Raw genomic sequence first — 22,631 nt, 5'->3', positions numbered from 1 at the left:
AAACATCTTGAGGAACCTCTATTACACAGCAAAAGGGTCTTTCTCTGTCTTCCGCTAGGGGCATATCTCGTTAAAAATGAAGAATGAATAAAACATAGTGAAATCATGTAGAGGAGGGTCTTTCCGATCTTAATATTTGGTTTTCCCATAGCTTATTGTAGAAATTCTCAACTAGATAGTGAAGGGTAGGAAATGACAAACACCTATCAGGCAATTTAGACACAGGGTTACATCTCTCCCATGTATCTAGCCATTAGGTACAGCATTCCAGAATAAATGAGATGTTAGGACATTCCTTCAACAGTCATCTCCGAATTCTCCTTTGATGTTTTCATGTTTCTGTGTGCTCCAAGAATACTAACCAGCCTCCTTATCTTTTGCTTAGTCGGTGTTTAGTTTTAGGAGATCTCTCAATAGCCTAGAGTGAAGGCATAATTTGGATCAGAATCTGATTTATATTTTAGTTGCATTAATCCCAGTGTGTCTTGGCTTCTGTATTCTATATCGATCTTTGCTAGTTTAAACTGTGATAGTGCTCATAGTCTCATCTATTCTGTAAATTCCCATTATTGGTGAAAATGATAATCTCATCCTCTAAGGTGATCACTGATAATAAAAAACTAAATTATATTAAATTCAAGTCAGGATTAGTGGGTGTATAGAAATATCAAAAACACATTTACTCATTTGTATATTTATTCAGCAACTGTTTAGAAATGCTTACTTAACCTACTCCTGAGCTTAGGAAGAGAGAGATAAAAAAGCATGGAATTTCAATATAAGCCATGCTACCTGGAAGCTTTCCTTCTATTGTCAGTGACAGCAGATCAATCAAATAACCCAGGCAAAGAAAAGTAGGAGAGGTGCTAATGTAGAAAATGATCTGTAAGATGAATAGAAAGGAAGAGGATATTGATGAAATACAGTGATCAAGAGAGAAAGTGGTACAAAATGAAGTATGAGAATCACACAGGGGCCAGACCATGGAGGACATTCATTATAGGTTATGTAAAAAGACTTGTTGCTTTAACCAATCCAATGGGAAACTACTGAAAAAAATTAATCAGGAAAGTGTCAATATCTCTACAACATTTTTAAAGGTGCAGGATAAAGTACTGTGGAAATGGTGGGGCCAAAATTTGGAATCGCAGACTTAAGAGATTATCTTATTATTCTTTATAATTATGATTATAAAGAAAAGAGATGACAACAGCTAGGAGAAAGATGGTAGGCATTCAATGTAAAGAGTGGATATTTTTAAAATAAATTCAAAAGTAGAACTATTCGGGGAATCAAGAATATTGCTTTAGACTTTATTAATATTTAAAATGTCTGCTCTTCAACAAACATTCTTGAGAGAAAGAAAAGATACACCATTTGCAAATGACGTACTTGATAAGGAACTCACACTGAAATACTTAGAACAATCAAAATTAAATAAGAAAACAAGCAACTCAACAAAACAGCATAATTTAATTCATTTGTTAATTCAATAACTTCAACAAAGAACATGTATAGATCACAAATCTGCACATGAAAACGGTAAACATCTTTTAGTCATCAGAAAAATGCAACATAGAACCATGATGAGATATCTCTATACACCTATAAAATTGGTTTATATTGAAAAGCCTGACCCTATGTTGGGCTGATGAGGATGTAGAGGAACAGGATCTTTCATAAGATTGCTGGAGGGAGGGATCCCTGGGTGGCGCAGCGGTTTGGCGCCTGCCTTTGGCCCAGGGCGCGATCCTGGAGACCCTGGATCGAATCCCACTTCGGGCTCCCGGTGCATGGAGCCTGCTTCTCCCTCTGCCTGTGTCTCTGCCTCTCTCTCTCTCTCTGTGACTATCATAAATAAATAAAAATAAAATAAAATAAAATTGCTGGAGGGAATGCAAAATGGTAGAGCCACTCCACAAAACAGTTTAACGGTTTCCTAAAAATTTTAAAATATAAAAGAATGAAAAATATAGCTCCCATATGATCCAACTTTCTCACTCTCAGCTATTTACCCAAGAAAATGAAAGAATGAAAGTTTATCTTCATTCATATATATATATATATATATATATATATATATATATATATACACAAGTGTTCACAGCACCTTTCTTTGTTAATAATTCAAAATTTTAAACAACTCAAATATTCATCAACAGGTGAATGGATATGGGCGATCCCTGGATGGCTTAGTGGTTTAGTGCCTGCCTTCGGTCCAGGGTGTGGTCCTGGAGTCCCGGGATCCAGTCCTACATCAGGCTCCCTGCATAGAGCCTGCCTCTCTCTGCCTGAGTATCTGCCTCTCTCTCTCTCTCTGTGTGTCTCTCATGAATAAATAAATAAAATCTTAAAAAAAACAGGTGAATGGATAAACAAATTGCACTATGTTCACATAGTGTACTAAGACTCAGTAAAGCAAAATATGAACCATTGATGTGTGCAATGTGGGTGAGTTCTAAAATAATGCTGTGGGAAAGAAGTCTGACATAAAAGAGCTTACACTGTATGATTCCATTTACATTAAATTCTAGAAAATGCAAAGCAATTTGTAGTGACAGAAGCAGATCAGGGATGAGAGTTGGGAGAGATGGTTGGGAAGGGGCGGGAGAGAGAGATTATGAAGGGCAGTGAGGAGACTTCTGAGTGATGTATGTGTTTATTATCTTGGTTGGGATGATGGTTTTAAAGGTATATTCATATGCGAAAACCTGTCAAACTGTACACTTTATATATGCCTAGTTTACCATATATTAAATGTGCTTTTAAGAAAAAAGAAACAATGTCTATTTTTTGCCTTTAGTAAATGAGTAGATTATGGTGGCAGTTCCTAAATTGAGAAAGAAAAAATGTTGGCGGCAGGAATCATGAGTTACTTTACTAGGCATAGAAATAAGACCTCCTGGCATTACTGACCTAAGTAAGTCTGTACCCTTCCACTTGAAATCAAACTTTGGAAACTATTTTCCATTGCTCCTGTTTTAACTGATGGATTCTTGACACCTATTATCTCCTGTATTGTTACTAGATACCCCTTAGTTTATGAGATTTAAAGATTCTTTTGATGACAGGACACAACACAATGACATTCAGGTAGATGGAAGTTTAAAGCTTGAATATGGAGATGGCTGCCAGGCAGGACCACACAGAAGATTGCACCCGAGGACAGAGTAACTGCAAGCTGGAGCTCTAGGCGAAGCTTATGTAAGGCACATCAGCTGGGATTGGTGGGTTTTGGCAGGCTGCCTCTGTGGAATGGCTAGTCTGAGGATCTGGAGGTTCAGAAGGGGTTTTCCCTCCTTGTCTGATACTTGGCCTTAGGGACAGTTATGGTTGAGCCATACTGGTCCTTGACTCTGAGTCCAATAAGGGAAGTGGCTGGGGTGTGGACTTAGTTGTTCAAGAAGGGGAGTTGACTGGCCTCAAGCCAGGGTCCAAAAATGGGTCAGGATAGCATTTTTCCCAAAAACTATATTTCATCCCTGCTCCTACATCTTGTTCTGTGACTTATCACTTCCAATTGTTCATGATTATGACTTCTTAATTTCAATTCTAATCAAATTCCACCTCTCAGGTGCAGTTCCTTAATGCCCAGCCTTTTTCAAAGTTTACCCGTCCATTTTGCATCCTCTCTTTCTATAACCTAAAAATGGATATTTGGAGGCTAGGTTAAAATGACCCATAAATCGCACATTAAAGAAAACCTTATGTCTATGCAAATCAATTTTAGTTTTTAACTTAGAAATCTTATCTAATAAATATGCAACTTTGAAAAGCTAAAATGGACTATAACTTAAGACCTATCATTTCTCCTCTGACTGCGGCATCAAATAATCTTTATGGAAAATTCTTTAAGCATAAATTCGGCATATATTATCTCCCCTTTTATTTTACTGTGGACCATGACTTAACTGAATCATTTTAGTAGAAACCAAGGTAAGAGCAGAAAATTTGTTGGAACTGAATTTATTACAGTATATTTATTGTCAAAACTGCCAGGCCTTGGGTGATCACCAGGCACTAAGCACTAGTACTCAGCAAACTTCTGGAAAAGGTGTATCAGTAGTCTGAGTTATGCTAAGTCATTCCAAGAAGGCATTCATTCAGACAGAATTAGCGAATCTATCCCAGTTCCCCACCCCTCTGTCTACCTCCACGCTTTCTATGCCTAAGTTGATTGATTTCTTATAATTAGGCTTATAAAGAACCAATTCATTTGAAAGCCAGGCACCTAAAACCAGAAATGGTAAAAAGTAATCAGGTTTGAATCACCCACAATTCCTTTGCTCAGTGACCAAAGAGGCTCTTAAAGGTAAACAATGAATATTGGTTAGCTTAGGTTCAAGTAAGACATTTGATACCTGGAGAAAAATAAGCAGGAGAGTGAATAAAGCAGTAGTCACATTTCTGAAGAATGAAATCAGTAGATTGCAAGTGACAGGTTCAATTACTGGTCCATGGACCACTGACACATCTGCCTTAAACTCTGAGGAATGGGCAGTGGGAAAAGGATGAATAACTCTTAAGATTTAGAGAAAATATGTAACCACTCAGGCAGAAAATTAGCAATTACATTTCGTGCCATCAGTAATAACTATTTCAACAGAGATCTTAGGTTAACGTCAGACTGTGTGACAGTATATCAACCATTACACCTGTGTTCAATCAGCGACCACATCCCTCAACGCGATGCTGAGCTGTTTAGTTCAAATGTGGCTTGTTCAGTGATAAGCAAGATGGCTGACATCTGGTACAGAAGTATTCAAAAGCAATTTTCTTTACAGTTTTGATGCTGACTGTTGAAAAGAGAAAAATACTAGAAAATTTGGACAGTCGTGATTTGCCTTTAGGTGTTCTTTTGATTTTTTTTTCTCTCAAGTAACGAACAAAATTACAATTTTTACTGAACATTATAGCTCCAAGTTACATCAGTAAGAACTTTCCATAGTGAAGTCCTTCAGATGAGATAGCATCTTTAATAAAAGGTGTAGGTTGGTGATATTTTTTGTGTTCTTGAGTAAACGAGCAAAACAGCAGATGACAAATTTAAAATAGAAACAAAAGAATATGAACTTATAATTAACATATTACTTTTACTATGTTCTCAAGTTAGATTGGGTCTGACATCATAGACCTAACCAATAATTTTCTTTTCATTTACTTGCTTATTGAAAATATAACATGAGGATAATAAGTGATTTTTCACCAACAGATGAGTACAATTAATTAATCCACCAGCCCTATAATACAATTATTTTATACTGTTTTCTTATACTTTTACCCTAAGAATAAGCTAAATAAATAAAAATTTAAAAAGTCAAAAAGAAATGTAAAAAATTATAAATGTAGTACAATATGTAAACAAGTGACTAATGAGATGATTATAGCATAAAATATCTTTAAGAATATTGCTTAGTTGAGTTAATAAATGACCATATTTAATCCAAAAATGTATTTGATAATAACCTTAATAGCAGAGATAAGATTTTACTCTTAGATGTTCGGGTACAGAAGCCAAATATTATATATCGTGGTCCTAACAGTCATACTAGTTATAAACTTTTAAAGATGTTTGTGAACAAATTGAATTCCCTCAAATTAAGTCATTAAATGAATTTTATTATGAACTTTATTATTATAATGTCAAATTCATGTTATTGAAGGCTCAGACCTAAGAGAGATTTCTTAACAACTGATTAAACTATTCTCATATAAAACAAAGCTATTTTATTGTAATTAATTACATCTACTGTCAATTCAATAATATAGATGTTCAGGTATAATATATGTTACATAAATTCACATATAATAATATAATATATACGATGTATAATATATGATAGTATGTATCATGTATTACACATCTATTTAATAAAGAAAATATAATCATTTTTGTCTGCCTTTCGACAAAATATCATGAAAGAGGAGATATAACTCTTCTTAAAGGAACTTCAAGAATTATCCTTGAAGCCAGACAACCACTTATTTGCTCATGTGTGATTCTCTTGTGTTTAACTGGGCAAATACACTTTCTTTCTCCCTCTCTCTCTTTCTCTCATTCCCAAAGCTGGTGAAGATGACAATGATAGATTAGTGAACTATATTAATTGCTGTGTAAAGTACAGTATCTTATTCAATTTGCACAAGAAAGAATATCAATGCAGAAGAACTGGAAGGTATTTTGCATTACTAAATAGACATTTTTTTCGGAAGAGTTATGTTGAGATTCAATAGTTTTTAATTACAGATCTTTTACATGATCTAAAAACATCTTTCTATGTAAATCATATACAGGACAATCTTTAAAAACTGGAAAATGTTTTTTTATTGTCTCCTATGTTATTCTGATAATTGCAGAATACATGTGTTTATATTTGTATTCTTAGATCAAGTGTACCTAAACTGACTGAATAAATGCAAATCCCTATCCATACTGGAGTGATGTGTTAGTATCCTTTGGCATGAAGGGTAGTCCTCTAGGCGAGGAAGAGAGCAGAGAGAGTAGTTTTTTTCTGCCTTATACACAAGTGTAGCACTGGAAGGCTCTACGATAGCCTAGCCATCTACTCTTGAGCTCAGCACGCTACCTACCTCCAATAATTGTTTGTCACTGGTGATTTAACCTCTTTATAACTTTGTGAATACTGCCGATAATCTCAGCACTCTTTCATTTTCCTTTTATTTTTCCGTCCTCCCTACTCCTGGTTCCCAAGAGTTTATGTCTCACCTCCATCCTATCAATGTCCAATTTCAGATAACTCTAATGTTGGGAGAGTTTGAGTGACTACTTCTTATTAAGGTTTAAATGATTGATCTATTCTTGTACTGTCTTTTCCGGGGCATTTACATTTTAATAGGGGATAATTCTTTCATTCATGGTGAATGAGTTCTCTAATAGTTATCATTTCAAACTAGAGTAATAGGACACTGTGAGGGGAACTGGAATTGGAAAATCTTCCTTGTTCATTTTTATCAAGGTCATATCCAATTACCCAGTACTTTTTTAAGACTTCAAAACTTTACCCTGGGTTCTGGTGTCTCCAAAGTTGGGTTTAGTCTCTCCAAACTGAAGTTATTTTCTGGAAGTAATTTCAACATGGAAGCAATCACATTAACTCTTTCATATCAGTAAGGTAACCTTGAGTGCACAGTGGTCATATTATGGAAAGCCTCTGAAGTAGATGGAATCAAAAGCCAAAATAAAGCAAGTAAACAATTGCAACAAATACAAATACATAGAAGCAGAGAGAGTGCACTGAGACAACCTAATCAACCATCCTAGCAGTAATATTTATATACCTCCTAGCACTGTAGTAAATACTGTTTTATGCACATACATTATTCCTTCAGCTTCAAGGAGAGATGAGATTTCTAAGTACCTTCTTACTATACAGCCCTAGTAAATAAAATGTACAGTACTCCTATAACTATCCCAGAGAGACACGGAGATCACATCGCAGGCACTCTTATTCTCCCTTAAAACAATTTTTATGAATTGTAAATCACACATAATTCTGGGGAAGAGAAATGCACATGAAACTTACTGACAACTTGTTTGTCTCGACATCACAAATGACTAAACTTTAAATCACATTGTCTTACATGTACTACAGTTTCATCATTTAATTTACTGTAAAACCACAAGAGTCCCAGGATAATTTTTTTTAATTAAACAAAATATTATAAGTTGGCTAAGTCTATGTATATTATCAGATTGGATTGAGGTACAAAATTCTAGTCAGCCAAATAAGATATCTTAATAGCTGAAGGGAGATTCCAAAAATTAATGCATTTGCACCAAGTTTAGGAAGGCTTTGGCTAAAAACTAGCAACTAGAGTTCTTCTCCATTTAGCTCAATGGGGCATTGAAAAGTCAACTCATATCACCAAATTCTATATAAATGAGATGAACTTCCAGACATCAGTAGGTCTCCCATCTAGGATATAGCCTCAAATACATTGAGGTGTTCTAGTTATCAGGTACCATCTGAAAAGAAAAAAAAAAAACTGATTTTCTGGACAATGGACATTTGTATTTTACATGATTTTTTTGGTAAGCATTTACCAAATATTAATATTTAGTATTCTACACATAATTTAAACTTCCATGGTTGACTAGAGTTTAGGTTTATAAACAGCAATTTTTAATTTCTTCAAGTTCACTTTAGTGATATGGAATTATTTATCAATGGATAAAGAATGTCAAGTGTCTATAAAATGGCTGTCTCATTTTACAGAGGTTTCCAAATGAAACCTAAAGGTAAATTTGCTTCACTGAGAATTTATGTATATTTCTGGCTATTGTCTTAGAACTTCAAATATGATACTTAAACACAAAAACTATATTTGAAAATATTTTAGTTGCTGAAAAATCTATCCCTTGATTAGTGGGGATATTACTCTACTAGATGGATAGACAGATTTAAAAAATTTTTTCAGTTGCAGTAATTTGTAGGCTCACTTGAATTATGACTTTTAATTTACATAAAGTCTTTGCTTGTAGAACAAATAAACTTTCTTATCATTTCTGGAAATAATATTTTTAAATTTTTAGGAAAACCAGAAACATTAAAATACTGCTGGTTAGTTCTTTCTGCCTTTGTCTATATCCTATGGACATAACAAAAGATCATTTTCTTACCTAATCAAAAAATAGAACTTTACAATTTCATTTAAAAAATGTCTCAGGAGACTCTCTGAAGTAGAATAGTGGGAAGTGAGGGAAGAAGAGAGTGAGAGAGAAGAGTAATTTTTAAAAATTCTCTCTTTTCCTAGAGAAAATGTTATTAAGAAAATATGAGAGAAGGACTCTTTTTTTCTCCCTAACACACAATATATTTTCAGTAGTGCATTTGATTTAGATTTCATTTTATTTACAAGCAATCATCTGATTTATAGAAAGATGCACGAATACTTAAAATGATACAAAATACTGATTTCAAAACATCAAAAAATGAGTATATTTAACCATACTCAGCTCATAACAGAGCAAATGGGTAAGAAGAATAATTCATACTATAGCATATTGCTAATATGAACTGACAACAGAAAAAGTTGGTATAAGAAGGCAGAAAAACTCTATCTTTTAAGAATTAGAACCGAGGGGCTCCATAATCATCTGGCATCCGCTCAATGTTGTACCTATGGTTAGAAATGCACATGATAGGAACTCCAGGGATCTTCTGGATCCTTCGTTTAAGGTCCCAGTCAACTGTGGCCACAATGTAACACTTGTGCTGAGTTATTCTCTGTACTAAGCATCTGCATAGGTTCCCTCGTGTGTGCATGGCAATCGTTCAAATCTCAGATCCTTGGCAATCCTTAGAGCCACTCGATACTTTTGCCCCAGTTTCTCAATTTCAGCTGTTACACAGTCAGTTATACAAGGGATACCCTTGGCATACACACAGTCCATCATTGGCTGTACTAAGTTTGGCTTTAATGGAAAAGTTGATAAAGTTGGTATCAACCAGGATGTGGTAAGGGGGGCCCAGCTGTGTGTTATGTTGGAAGAATAAGCAGGAAGGATGTTGGAGGACTTCTCTTTCCTTGAGTGCACTGGGATCTTTCTTTTCTTTCTTTTTAGGTTTTAATCTATCCTTCTCTTTAAGCCTCTGATCTCGGAGACTAAGCATTCGCTTCACGGTCACATACTTTCTTGCTTTCTATTGCTTCCCCATGTTCATGCCACACTCTTGTTTCTTCGATTTAGATTTCATTTGAATTAAAATGTCATTAATGAGAAAAATAGCTGACCTGCCAGCTAAAAGAAACTGCTACCCAGAGGTTAATCAAGGTATATCTGTCTCAATTGATACAAAATACTGATTTCAAAACATCAAAAAATAAGTATATTTAACCATACTCAGCAAAAATCATAATCAGCAAAAATAAGTATTCTCTTTGAAGATTCAAGATTCAATTATGTTTTTCAGAAAATTTAAGAATGTGCTCATTGCACAAAATTTCATGTAAACATAAAAAAACGGTTGTCCTTAATATTCATCCAAGTTTTCATAATCTACTCAAGATACTATCCTGGTAGCTTTTGAAATATAAAAGCTTTTTGCATTGAAAATTAAGTTAAAAATCAATCTAAAAATTTAGATTTAGAACAATTGGCTGTCAAACTTTTATTATTCTAAATTGTGAAATTAGTATTCTATAATTAAACAAAATAAGTGACTATTAAACTTTTTTGATAATGAAATTTTACTTTAGATAATGATGCATAAGAAATATTCCCAGATCTCTCTCACTCTTAGATGGTTGCTAGAGGAAAAATAGAAATGCAAAGGGGCTGAGGCGTCTTGGTGGCTCAGGCAGTTAAGTGTCCAACTCTTGATTTTGGATCAGGTCATGATTCCCGGCTTATGAGATCCTTACTCAGTGATGAGTCTCTTTGAGATCCTCTCAGATCTCACTCTCCCTGTGCCCTTCTCCTGTTCATGTGCTCTCTCTCATAATTAAATAAAATCTTTAAGTTCTTTTTTTAAAAAAGAAATGCAAAGGGACTATAGATGCTACTTAGAATTTAAATAGCCAACATAACATTTTATATATAAACTCACCAGTTTTGATTCAGGCAATCAGTCAATGTTTATTTTATTGAGTCTATAACATGTGAACTTACTTCATTTTCCTTTTTACCTATGCCTTGAAAAAAGTCTGAGGAGAAAAATGAGACAATCGTTTCTTGCTCACTACTTTTTTCCTCTGCCTTTGAAATTACAAAAGAACTTCAACCAGAGGTTTTCCAAATGGAATAAAAAAAAAAAAAAGGATACAGATAGAGGTTAGGTTTTGGGCTCTGTATTCAGGTAGCCTCCACTCAGAATTTTTGTGAAGTGCAGTTGACATACAGTGTTATATAGTTTCATGTATATAACAGAGAGAATTGACAATTCTATACATTATGCAAAGCTTACCACGACAAGTGTAGTTACCATCCATCACCACACATTATTATAATATCATTGACTATATGCTCTATGCCATATTTTTAACCCCCAGGACTTAATTATTTTATAAAAGGAATTCTGGTTCTTTCATTTTTTTTTTAAGATTTTATTTATTTTTTGGAGAGAGATAGAGCACAAGTAGGGGGTGGGATGGGCAGAGGGAGAAGCAGACTCTTGGCTGAGCAGGGAGCCTGACTCTGGGCTTGATCTCAGACCTTGAGATCATGACCTGAGTCCAAGGCAGATGCTTAATCGGCTGAGCCACCCAGGCACCCTTTTGGTTCTTTTTGTAACAGCTATCTCTATGGTTTTAGATTAGTTTCTTATGGTTTCAGAAAAACTCCTCAGTTTTCTTACCTGCACAATGGTGACAAAAAATCCCTACCATACAGGGCTCTAGTGAAAATTAAATGACTGACCAATGTCTTTACTCAATATATCTAGTTTTCTATCTAGTTTCCTCTAAATTCTTTTCATTATAATTGATTATGATTATAAAACTTTTTCACCCACCTATATCATTGTCTCCACTGCACCAGGAAGGCCTTGCCTGACTCCTCTTTTCCTCTCAACACTCTATCCTGCTTTATTTTTAATTTGTCACCTATCACTATCTACCCTATTCCATGTTTGTTTTTTTCTCCTCTTGTTAGGATATTTACTATACAAAACCAAGATCTCTCTCTCTTGTTCATTTGTGGCTAGGAAAATTGTACATAGAAAACCCACGATACATACTCATTAATTATGTGTTAAGTGAAAGAATTAATTCATACTTGGAGATCAATGACTGGAAAATTTCTGAAACCTATTAACATGTACATTTTCAATACCTACATAACATTTTGTAGGGAAGGGTACATTTGAAAGGTTTGGTAGTAAAGTCTGCTTATTACTTACCATCCCTTTCCAATACCCACAAATAAGAAAGACATTCTCAAAATTGACAGAGTTATTTTATTTGCTTAAAGCTCATGAATATCACATTTTTAATACAGAAAAGCTGCTAGGGTCTATAACTTTTCCTTCAATATGCTTGATCAGAAATCATAGCTACATATTTTTTTTTCCCATTCTGCCTCCCATGTCCCTATCTTAGCTTCAGTTTCTTAGAAAGTAGAAAGCAGAGCCTGAGAAATGCTTATGTGATAACAGCCTATTAGAGAGTACATTTCCAGGGAAGCAGAATATAGGGGACAAAAAGTAAGGAAGGATGAAGAGAGAACAAGCATCAGGAACTATATTACCAATCTGTCTAAAGAATCATGGCAGGTTGACTGTTAAGATCTCAATGGAGACTTTCAGGGAGAAATTGTGAAGTTATTGTGGAGTATATAAAAATAATAGAGGAGGTAAAAACAGGGAAAATAATTTGTCCACAGATTTTCATTCCCGTCAGCCACAGTTTTGCTACAAGAACTTCAAATCCTTCCACTTTCCTGATTGTACATGGTTGGGGTCTGAGCAGATCTTGTATTTTTTAGGAATATGATGGCAATCAGGAAGACTTAGATTAGAAGACTGCCTTGTACCCAAAACTGAAGCAAGGTATTGTCAATTTAGGGTAGTGGCTAGGCACTGTCATCACAAGTTACCTCTATGTAGCAGAGCCAGTAGTAGTGACCTGGCTTCATGACCACGATGGGGACACATGCAAGTTGTTGTTAGCACAGTCTCAATTAAAAAGCAAACAAGAGCCTTTATCTGGGGTAATGAATATACTGAGTCCCACACATGCACTCATCCTTCAATGCATATTTGCTGGAAAAATGTTCTGGGTCTGTAGCACCAACCTTCCTAGACTCAAAGTGTGTAAGTCCCTCAAATTCTAAATATACATTTAAAAACACATAACTTTTAAAAGTACTTGACTCTTTCTTTAAACAAAATACAAGTTAAAATAACTTCTGTGTTATAACTTTCATTTAAACTAAAAATTTTGGGGATATAAAGTAAAAACTTCCGTAAAAATTTAATTCATAATAATGCTGTAATTTATGAACATTGCAGATTATCCAGCTAACAATATCAATGCTTACTATTGCATTTTAGTAAGAAATTATAACAATGGAAATATTCAATCAAGCATGAACTAGGAAACAGTGTTATAAGCAGCTCTGCTGCTCAAACTTAAATACATATAACAGCATCTCCTCTCCAATGCCCTATTAAGAACGAATTAGATTTTCAGGCAAAAAAATAGAGTGCTTTTTCTGGGTCTCTATTTTACTTAAAGATTTAAAAAAAAATATCTTGTCTTGATTTTCTATGCCAGACAATCTAATGTGAGAATATTTTTTCTGTGTGATACATATTATTTAAACATATTTTCCCCCTGTGTAAGCAGGAAAAACCTATAATAGTATGACATTCTCATCATAGAGAAAGGACTACCTGCTGTGGAGAAAGTTAATTATTCTAATATCACTGACCTGCCTAGCTTTTTTTTTTTTAGCACCAGTTGGATCTAGAAAATGGGTAGTAAACAATAGCAATTAATCTAAAACTTGTAAAGCACACACACACATATATATATTTTAAATACAAATTTTAGAGTTGTAGTATAAATCTAAACATAGTTATTTGATTTTCTTAGATGGACTCCACAATAAATATCCCTCTGGAAGTGACTAACCAAAATGTTATATTTTCTGTATCTTAAAAAGACAAGTCTGAGCTGAGAACAATATAATAAAAAATATAATTAGAAACTATATATGTAGTTGTAGTTATCTAGATCATAGTTTATATATAAATATAGATTACATATATGTCACATTTTTATTACATAAAACATAATCATATATATATATCTTACATATAAAGTTACATATAACTACAAACATATATATATATATCTAATTCAAATACATGTTGGTTCCAAGAGAAGCAAATTTGCTGAAAAAACACCTCTTTCAGACATGTAAACAATTTTAATGTTTGAAGGATCTTGGAAAAACCAAGAGAAAAACTGAGGTACAGATAATTGTTTAACTTAGAGTTGGATAAAATTATGGACATTATTTCCTTGACTAATTGCTGGGTTATTTTTTTTTTATATTTTTACACTGAAAATATTTGATAAAAAAAAATTCTCAAATTGTTAAAAGCCAAAATGAACTGTAAAGAAATTTTCAACCAATGTTTAAATGCAACACAAAACAACAACAAAATAACACACAGAAAAAAATGAACAATGTGGTTGTATGAATGTCTAGGCCAAGTCAAAGAGAAGTAAAGCTGCTTTGGAAAAAACAGTTTTGTACAATGCAGGCAGTACCAGCCAATGCTTCAAGATTCAACAAGGACACTGCCATTCAAAGTTTAATTAGTTTTTTTTTTTTATTTTTATTTATGATAGTCACACAGAGAGAGAGAGGCAGAGACATAGGCAGAGGGAGAAGCAGGCTCCATGCACCGGGAGCCCGACATGGGATTTGATCCCGGGTCTCCAGGATCGTGCCCTGGGCCAAAGGCAGGCGCCAAACCACTGCGCCACCCAGGGATCCCAAAATATACTGTAATATATACAAAAATAAAGTAACGGTAAGAATGCAGTGCATTTAGAGGTGGAAGACTCTAGAAAAGTTCATGATGGTTTGCTTTGATGGCATGATGGTTGCTTGATGAGGCACAGTAAGGCAATGTCAAGCAGGAAGGCTTTGTGTGAAAACATGGAGAGCAGGTGATGTCACTGATGATATCAGGATGGAATCAACCAACTTCATTTCTCCAAAATAAAAGACACCCCCTAGGAAGCAAAAACTAAATAGTTTATTTACCAGAGTGGTGACGGGATGCACCAACTGGTAGCAAGAGCTTCTCAGAGCTTGCACTGGGAATCAACAGAAAATTTTGTAGTTGAAGAGGAATCTCACAGTTTAGGATTTTCAGAAAGCAGTCTCTCTTTTTCTATGTCTGTCTACAACTGAAAAGAGATGCTGATTTGACCACAGCTGCCTATTCTCATTTACTGGTAAGAACTGAAAGCTAACTAAACTCACAACCAAAGCTCTTCAACTGAAAGCCTCTAAGAGGCTCTTAATGCTTCCCCTATATTAATCTTCTGATTCTTAAAAAAAGATTTATTTATTGATTTATTCATGAGAGACACACAGAGAGAGGCAGAGACATAGGCAGAAAGAGAAAAAGACCCCCTGTGGGGAGCCCAATGCAGCACTCGATCCAGGATCCCAGGACCCCGGGACCCCAGGACCATGACCTGAGCCAAAGGCAGACACTTTCAACCACTGAGCCAATCATGTGCCCCCTCTAACAAGAGACTTAACAAGAAAACATAATTCAAATAAATCATACAGGATATATGCAAAGGTGCCATAAAAATACATGAAAAATCAAATGACAAGTAGAAATACCCACCAAAAAATTGTTCCAACAGTTTAGATGAAAATTGCTTTATTATTCCAATTTAATTTAAAAAATCTTATTTAAGTAATTATATCTACCAGTAAAATCAGCGACATAATTAGAGATAAAAAAGCTAGGAAAGACGCTAAGAAAACATAAGGAGAGTAACTCTGAACTAGAACAGCTCAATTTAGAAAATGGAAAAAAAAATAATCACATAACATAATAGCAAAATTTAAAGAAAAACAAAGAGAGAAATATAGAAAGAAAACAGAGGCCATAATGATAAAATGAATAACATGAAATTTGTACAAGTAAATAATTTTAAATGATCATGGATAAAATGGTAAATCTGTAGAAATGAAGTAGAGTCCAAAATATGGTATATTGTCGAAAGCAGTGTCATAAAAATTGATAACTATTTAGGTTATACAAGAGTAATATTTTAATTGTATAAAGTAGATCATAATACAGAAGGTGTTTATGACCATTACCTTACATTTGTGATTGGATATTTTTTTGTCTCAGTAATTTATTTAATACTGATATCACCTTCCACATGGTAGATCCTGTAATGTAAGAGTTTCTTATGAATTTCTAGTTGAAGTCAGTATGATTAGAAAATTTATATTTAATTAAAAAAAAGAAAATTTATATATAACCTCCATGTTCTATGTTGGAAAAATTATTGAGGTTTAAGATTAACATATATTTAGTTTTTGTGAATGTTACTAGTGTATTTTAAGACAAGGGGAATCTGTTTTAAAATTCACTATCAATATATATTATTATGTAACTTACATTACTTAAATATGCTACATTTTCATTTATATTCTTTAACTTCACCTGCCATGGATAATGAGAATAAATTAAAATCTAGTACTGATATGTTTTTGTTTGCTTACTATGTAACTTTTAATGGATGCTATTTTTGTGTTTTTAAACCTAAAGGATGTAATTCACAATGGATGCATGAATAAATACATTCTTTAATTTTAAAAAGCTCTATTTTCCTAAATAAATGTTTTGTACTGAATTCTAGCATGATTGAGTAATTAGTATTCAGCCAGTGCTCCTATAATAAACAATAAAACCAAACAATATATATTAGGTAACTGATTTCAAGATTTGGACATCAAGCAATGCCAAGACCATAATCACTAAGAAAGGGGAAATTCATGATGTGAGCTCCGTAATTGCTCAATTCTCTGCCTTAGGACAATCTTCCAAACATAAGGAAATACGCTGGGGCCCAATTACAGCACCGTTGCCCACTGAAGGGAGCTGTGCAGAATGTGTGTGGTGGGTATGTGTAGGGCAGAGCAAAATCTGGGTTAAGACCCTCAGCAGTCCTTGGGTAAAAAAATCAGCTACACATTCCTAGGGCAACACTATTCGGGGAATATCAGACAGCAACTTCTGTGGGGTTGAAAATAGAGACAACAGAAATAAAGCAGTGGTAGAGGCAATGGAGAAATAGTTCAATTATTGTGTGCTGTCTTCATTAATACCCTGTCAACACCAGGTGGAAAGACAAAAAACATCATTCCTTAATAGTAATGCTACTCTACACCCCTCCAAATAAAGCCTAAAACAGAGGTTGGAGGTTGGATCCCACCAAGTTAGAGAGGCTTAGAAAATTATTTGAATTTATAAGACCTACTGTACATACACCCAAAACCAAGCCTACACAAATTCAAATGTCATCAATTTACAATCAAGAGCACAATAAAACAAAAATTAATTCTTTCGACGAATACGACAAATTTGAGATTCTCTACAATGTATTATTCTTAATGTCTTATTATATGACATGAAAATAAACAGTAAATTTTGACACATAGATCATTAAAAGGTTGGGACACCTGGGTGGCTTAGTGGTTGAGCACCTCCCTTCGACCCAGGGCATGACCCTGGGGTCCTGGAATCGAGTCCCACATTGGGCTCCTTGCATGGAGCCTGCTTCTCTCTCTGCCTGTGTCTTGGCCTCTCTCTTTTTCTCTCTCTCCATGTCTGTCATGAATAAATAAAACCTTTTTAAAAATCAATAAAAGGCATCTGAAAGAAGCTGAACGTAAGGCGACCGAAATTTTAGATTCAGCAGGCAAAAATTCAAAAGTAGATATTATAAATTCTAAGAATTAAAAGGATCTATGTGCACAGAATTAAAATAAATTGGAAGAAATAATCAGAGAAATTTATCAGAGAAATGGACACTATAATAGAATAAAATTTATAGAAAAGTAAGGTGGCTGAAATTTAAAATGTCATTGGATGACCTTAAAAGCAGATTGGAGAAAACAAGAAAAAATCAACAGACCACTAAAAAGTACTAATTTGAATAACAGCAAGTTTTAAAACATGTAGATGAGAACAGAGAGACTCAAGGAGTCCCACTAAGATTACATTATAAGTCCTGGGAAGAAAAGTAGACTTTTTTTCCAAATATAACTGTAAAAGATTAACCATACACAATACCAAAATACAATGAGATCCAAGGATGATGAATACAAAAAAAAAAAGATGACATCTAGATACTTTGGAATTCAACGACTAAAAACTGAAGACAAAAATGTGGAAAATTTGAATGTAGTCAGAGATCAAAACACTTCATATAAAGAACAGTGGCAAAACAAATATGGGAGACTTCTCATTAGAAACAATAAAGAACAGAACAACAAAAAATAAGAAACAATACAGAACAAAAGACAATAAAATGGCATCAGGAAGGGCAAATATTAACCTATAAGTCTATCAATACATGGTAAAAAATTTTCTTTACAAATGAAAGTGAAATAAAGACACTTGAAGGTAAAGAAAAGCTACAAAAATTTGTCTTTAGTAAACCTGCTCCAGAGGAAATACCCAAAGATTTTCTTCTGGTGGATGGGAAATAACACCTACTGAAAGCTGGTGACTGTTGGGAAATGAGAAAACCCAAGAAATGTTTTCTGGGTGTATGCATACGTGTAAAATACAACAATTGGAAGCATGTCAGGGGAAAGTAAATAACATTTTATTTCTTACGGTTATTATGTCAATCGTATTGTTGGAATTCGTAGGAGTAAACTGTGACTTCTTGGTGTGATATAAGAAACATAAAATGTGAAGGGAGATGGATGAGTGTCATCTATTTTTGTGAAATATGCCATGTGAAGATGCCATATTGAATCAAAATAGACTTGGATACATTGCGCATAGTTATTGTGAGCCTTACAGAAATAAGTTATTGTAAAGAAGCCAACAGACTGGTCTACTCTGGTGGCTGAAAACTAAGCTGGAAAATTCAAGAGAGAGCAATTGGGTATAAATAAAAGCAATAGGTACAAGTTTGTATTTTCTTGGATCCTTTCATCTATTAATTTATTTTTTTTCATCTATTAATTTAATGTAAAATATATTCATACATAGTCACAACAAGTTGTGCTCAAAACTACTCATCAAGTATTACTTGAATGAGCAAATGGTCAAAAGTGACCTAAGTATTCATCAGGAAAGGAGTGATGTTCTTCTGTACCGATCTGTGCAGCCCCTGCAGATAAGGACATCAGTTAAGTACTGAGATAAACCAATATCAAAGACACACTGTTAGGTGAAAAAAAGTGAGCTTCATAATAGTGTTTATGACACAATACCACTTTTTAAAAATTTTTTAAAGATTTTATTTATTCATGAGAGACAGAGAGAGGGAGAGAGAGAGGCCAAGACAGAGGCAGAGGGAGAAGCAGGCTCCATGCAGGGAGCCCAATGTGGGACTCGATCCCGGGTCTCCAGGATCACGCCCTGGGCTGAAGGCAGAGGCTCAACCACTGAGCCACTCAGGCGTCCCTGACACAATACCACATGTGTAAAAGGGGAAACTGTGTGTGTGTGTGTGTACTTTATATAAATGTTCATTTTATAAACATAAAAATGCCTTAAATAAAGATGATTAAGAACACTAACTTTTGCTGAAGATGTGAATTGCCTTAGAATTTATAAAAATAAAAAAAGAACTTATAAAAATACAATATTAAGAAATGAAACATTTATCTTTTTGAAAATATGACTTTTCATATTTATTACTTAGAAGGCCTAGGCATTTTTATTCACTATTTGAGTAATAATGCACACACTGTCTTTTGTGTCACTCTATTTGTTTTAGGTGAAAAAGCATAATGTTGCAAGTTTTAAAGTTTTTATAACATCATTAAACCATTTAAATAATGGATAATATGAATTTTAATCACAATATGATAACTTGTATGAGAAAATCTTTATGTGGTCTTTTTCATGAATGGGGAGACTGCATAAATAAGCATTTTCATGACTAAAATGACTCAAGGAGAAAAAAATTAGAAAAACACAAGTGGCAAATAGTGCCCAAATAAGAATCAAGAGTAAAATGTTATTATAAAGTTAGAAAATAAAATATGAAGTCTGAATCACTCTTAACAATATAAGGAGATTGACTCCAAATTAACTTTCACTTAGAAAATTAGATGAGGTTAAAAAAAACAAAAGAAAAGAAAAAAAAGGAAAGAAAACTCTCTATACGTGACTGACAACTTTAGAAGTCCATTGGGGAGATGGCAAAAACAGTGATGCTTAGCAACATAATACATTAGCGTAGTTTTTAATTATCAGTTAGATAATATACCAAGTATCTCTAGAATAGAATATATAAGGGAGAAGGTAAAACTGAGCTCACAAGATAGTCCATATGTTTCATTCCAAAGTAATGAAAAATTGAAGAAAGCTAAATTCTTTTCTCAAAATGTTTCGAAACCGGCAGTCAAAAGAGTACGAAGAGGTGGCTCAGTCGGTGAAGCGGTCAACTCTTGGTTTCAGCTCAGGCTATGATCTCAGGGTCATGAGTTCAGGGTTGTGAGAACCTCTGTGCTGGGCGTGGATCCTGCTTGAGATTCTCTCTCACCCTCTTCCTCTACCCCTTCCCCCCAAAGTAACAACAACAGTAGCAATAACAAACTGTAAATCCAAAGTCAAACACACACATATTTTGATATTTTTAAAATGCTAACCCTGATGAACTACTTCTAAATAAATCTCAATGGCTACCCAAGAATTTTTGAAACATTTCAAGGTAAAATTGTACAATATGCATAACATATCATTAAAATAATACTATTAAACTGGAGGATTAAAGGGTCCCTAGTGCAATTCTCAGCTATAGGAATAATTTGAGAAAAGAAGTTAGCAGATATATGCATCCTTTTCTCTCATTATGTTGGTACAGTATGGAATACAATAAATGACCTTTTAACTAGACCTAAACCTCTGGGGGAAGAATTCTTTTTTTTAAGCAATGGTTCCTTTTAAAATTTGTTTTCCAAAGTCATTTTTTGGTGATGTGAATGCAATAGAGAGAACAGAGTGAGTGAGCAATCACACGAGTGGGGGAGAAGGGGCGGAGGAAGAGGGAGAAACAGGCCCTCCACTGAGCAGAGAGCCTGATGGGGGGCTTGATCCCAGGACTCTGGGACCATGACCTGAGCTAAAGGCACATGCTCAACCAACTGAGCCACACAGAAGCCCCAGAAATTATGTATATTTTTTAAAGACAAAATCTTTAGTATACAATCCCCAAGTTGGAAGACATTCCTTGGTGATAGGTACTCTCCCCTTTAAATTGCAGTTTTGGTAGGTGATGCAAAGTTTTTCTAGATCGGCAGAGTGAAAAATCAAATACAGAAAATTTAAAAAAAATATTTCAACATAAATATATAATTCTGAGTGTAATTATTATCCTGATGAAAGTATATTGTAAGAGTATTATTGGATGTCTGAAAGATGTGAAACAGCTCCCATTCTACCATTTATTCATACCATATAGTATGTATAGATTTATACTTCACTAGAGTTAGACCACTTAGAATCATGTTCATTCTCTCTAAATGAAGATGATAAATATATGATTGTGATAGGGAATAAATGAAATAAGTTTAGCAAAATTTAAGTAACTTTAAACATAACAAAGTTTTATATGAAAATTTCTGATTTTGTATCTTGATTTTCAATAAAAGATCAGGTAATAATGTTAATACTTCTTGATTTCTGAAACAAAAAGAAATATATAGATTTCAAAAAATTATTCCAGAAAGACATCAGAAGCATGGTGAGTAGATTAAATTTAGAACTTCCGTATCTGAGGGATGACAAGCATTTTCTGTTCTTCATTATTTATTTAACACCTGCTGTAATCACTTGGTAAAATCCACAGTTGCAGTGCTTTGATCATCTGAGGTGCAGAAAGATATGTTGCGTATTTGTTTGCCTTAAAACATCTTGACATGCTATTGGCATTGGTTTGAATCAGCAACATTATATGTGAAAGAGAAAAATGTAAAGATCCAGTTCTTGCAGAGGAAAAAAAAAAAGTAACTTTAGAGAAAAACTTTAATATGTGAGAACTTGATAGGGTATATGTAAAATAAATATATCAAGATAAAATCAATGGTATTTTAATATTTTTCTTTCTTAAAAAATATCAGAATATATCAAGCTGTACTAGCACAAGTATAGTTAGAATTGCGTCGCTCTCAGACACAATCAGGAATCTCAAATAGATTTCTTTGAAAGCAATGAGAAAAAGGGAAATGGAGAACAGTTAGAGGAAACTCACGAACCAAATTTTGAAAATGAACTTTTACAATAATGGGCAACTAGAGGCCCTTTACAATTCTTCCATCAGAGAAAGTGGAGAATGGGACATTGATCTTCAACTTCCATCTCCCATTAGCTGTCTCCTCTAAACTTCTGGGTTGCACTAGCAGCAGCTGGGTGGCCTTCGGCCTTTGAGAAAGTGGATCAGAGGGATCCTGCTACATTCAGTGTTGGGTATTGAAAAGGGTGCCAGGGATTTTTGAACACAGCTCTACCAAATCAAGAAGGCTAAGGAAAAAAAAAAAAAAAAAAAAAAAGAAGGCTAAGGAGATATGGCTGGTGTATCACTTGTGTCTGCTATACTTACTTTTTTCACTACACTGTACTACTATTAAGTCAATACATGATTGCCATCTCAAGAGGCCACAGTATTAATAGGAATTCAAAGTAGAACTCATTAAAAAAAAAAAAAAAGTGTCCTGGGTATGGAAGATCATGAACCCAATTCTGAAAAGAAATGGTTGAAGGAAGTGCAAATGTTATGCCTTGATATGATAATATTCAGGAGAAATATGATAGAAGTCTTCAAAAATTTGAAAGTTTTCATATGGAACAAAGAATGCATTTTCCTTTATAGCTAAAACCATAAAGTTGAGGCAAATGTGCGGACATTAAATGGAGGCAGATTAAGCTTGAAGT

The 22,631-nt window shown here is 34.1% G+C and overlaps 1 pseudogene; it reads right to left on the bottom strand.

Annotated features, from left to right (window-relative positions):
* Positions 1-8,972: 8,972 nt before the first annotated feature.
* LOC112653166 (rRNA-processing protein FCF1 homolog) lies at positions 8,973-9,680 on the bottom strand (annotated as a pseudogene).
* Positions 9,681-22,631: the final 12,951 nt, after the last annotated feature.

This window comes from Canis lupus, chromosome 3 (assembly GCF_003254725.2).
Source record: "Canis lupus dingo isolate Sandy chromosome 3, ASM325472v2, whole genome shotgun sequence".
In the NCBI taxonomy this organism is placed as follows: domain Eukaryota; kingdom Metazoa; phylum Chordata; class Mammalia; order Carnivora; family Canidae; genus Canis; species Canis lupus.
This window is presented reverse-complemented; position numbering and strand designations above follow the sequence as displayed.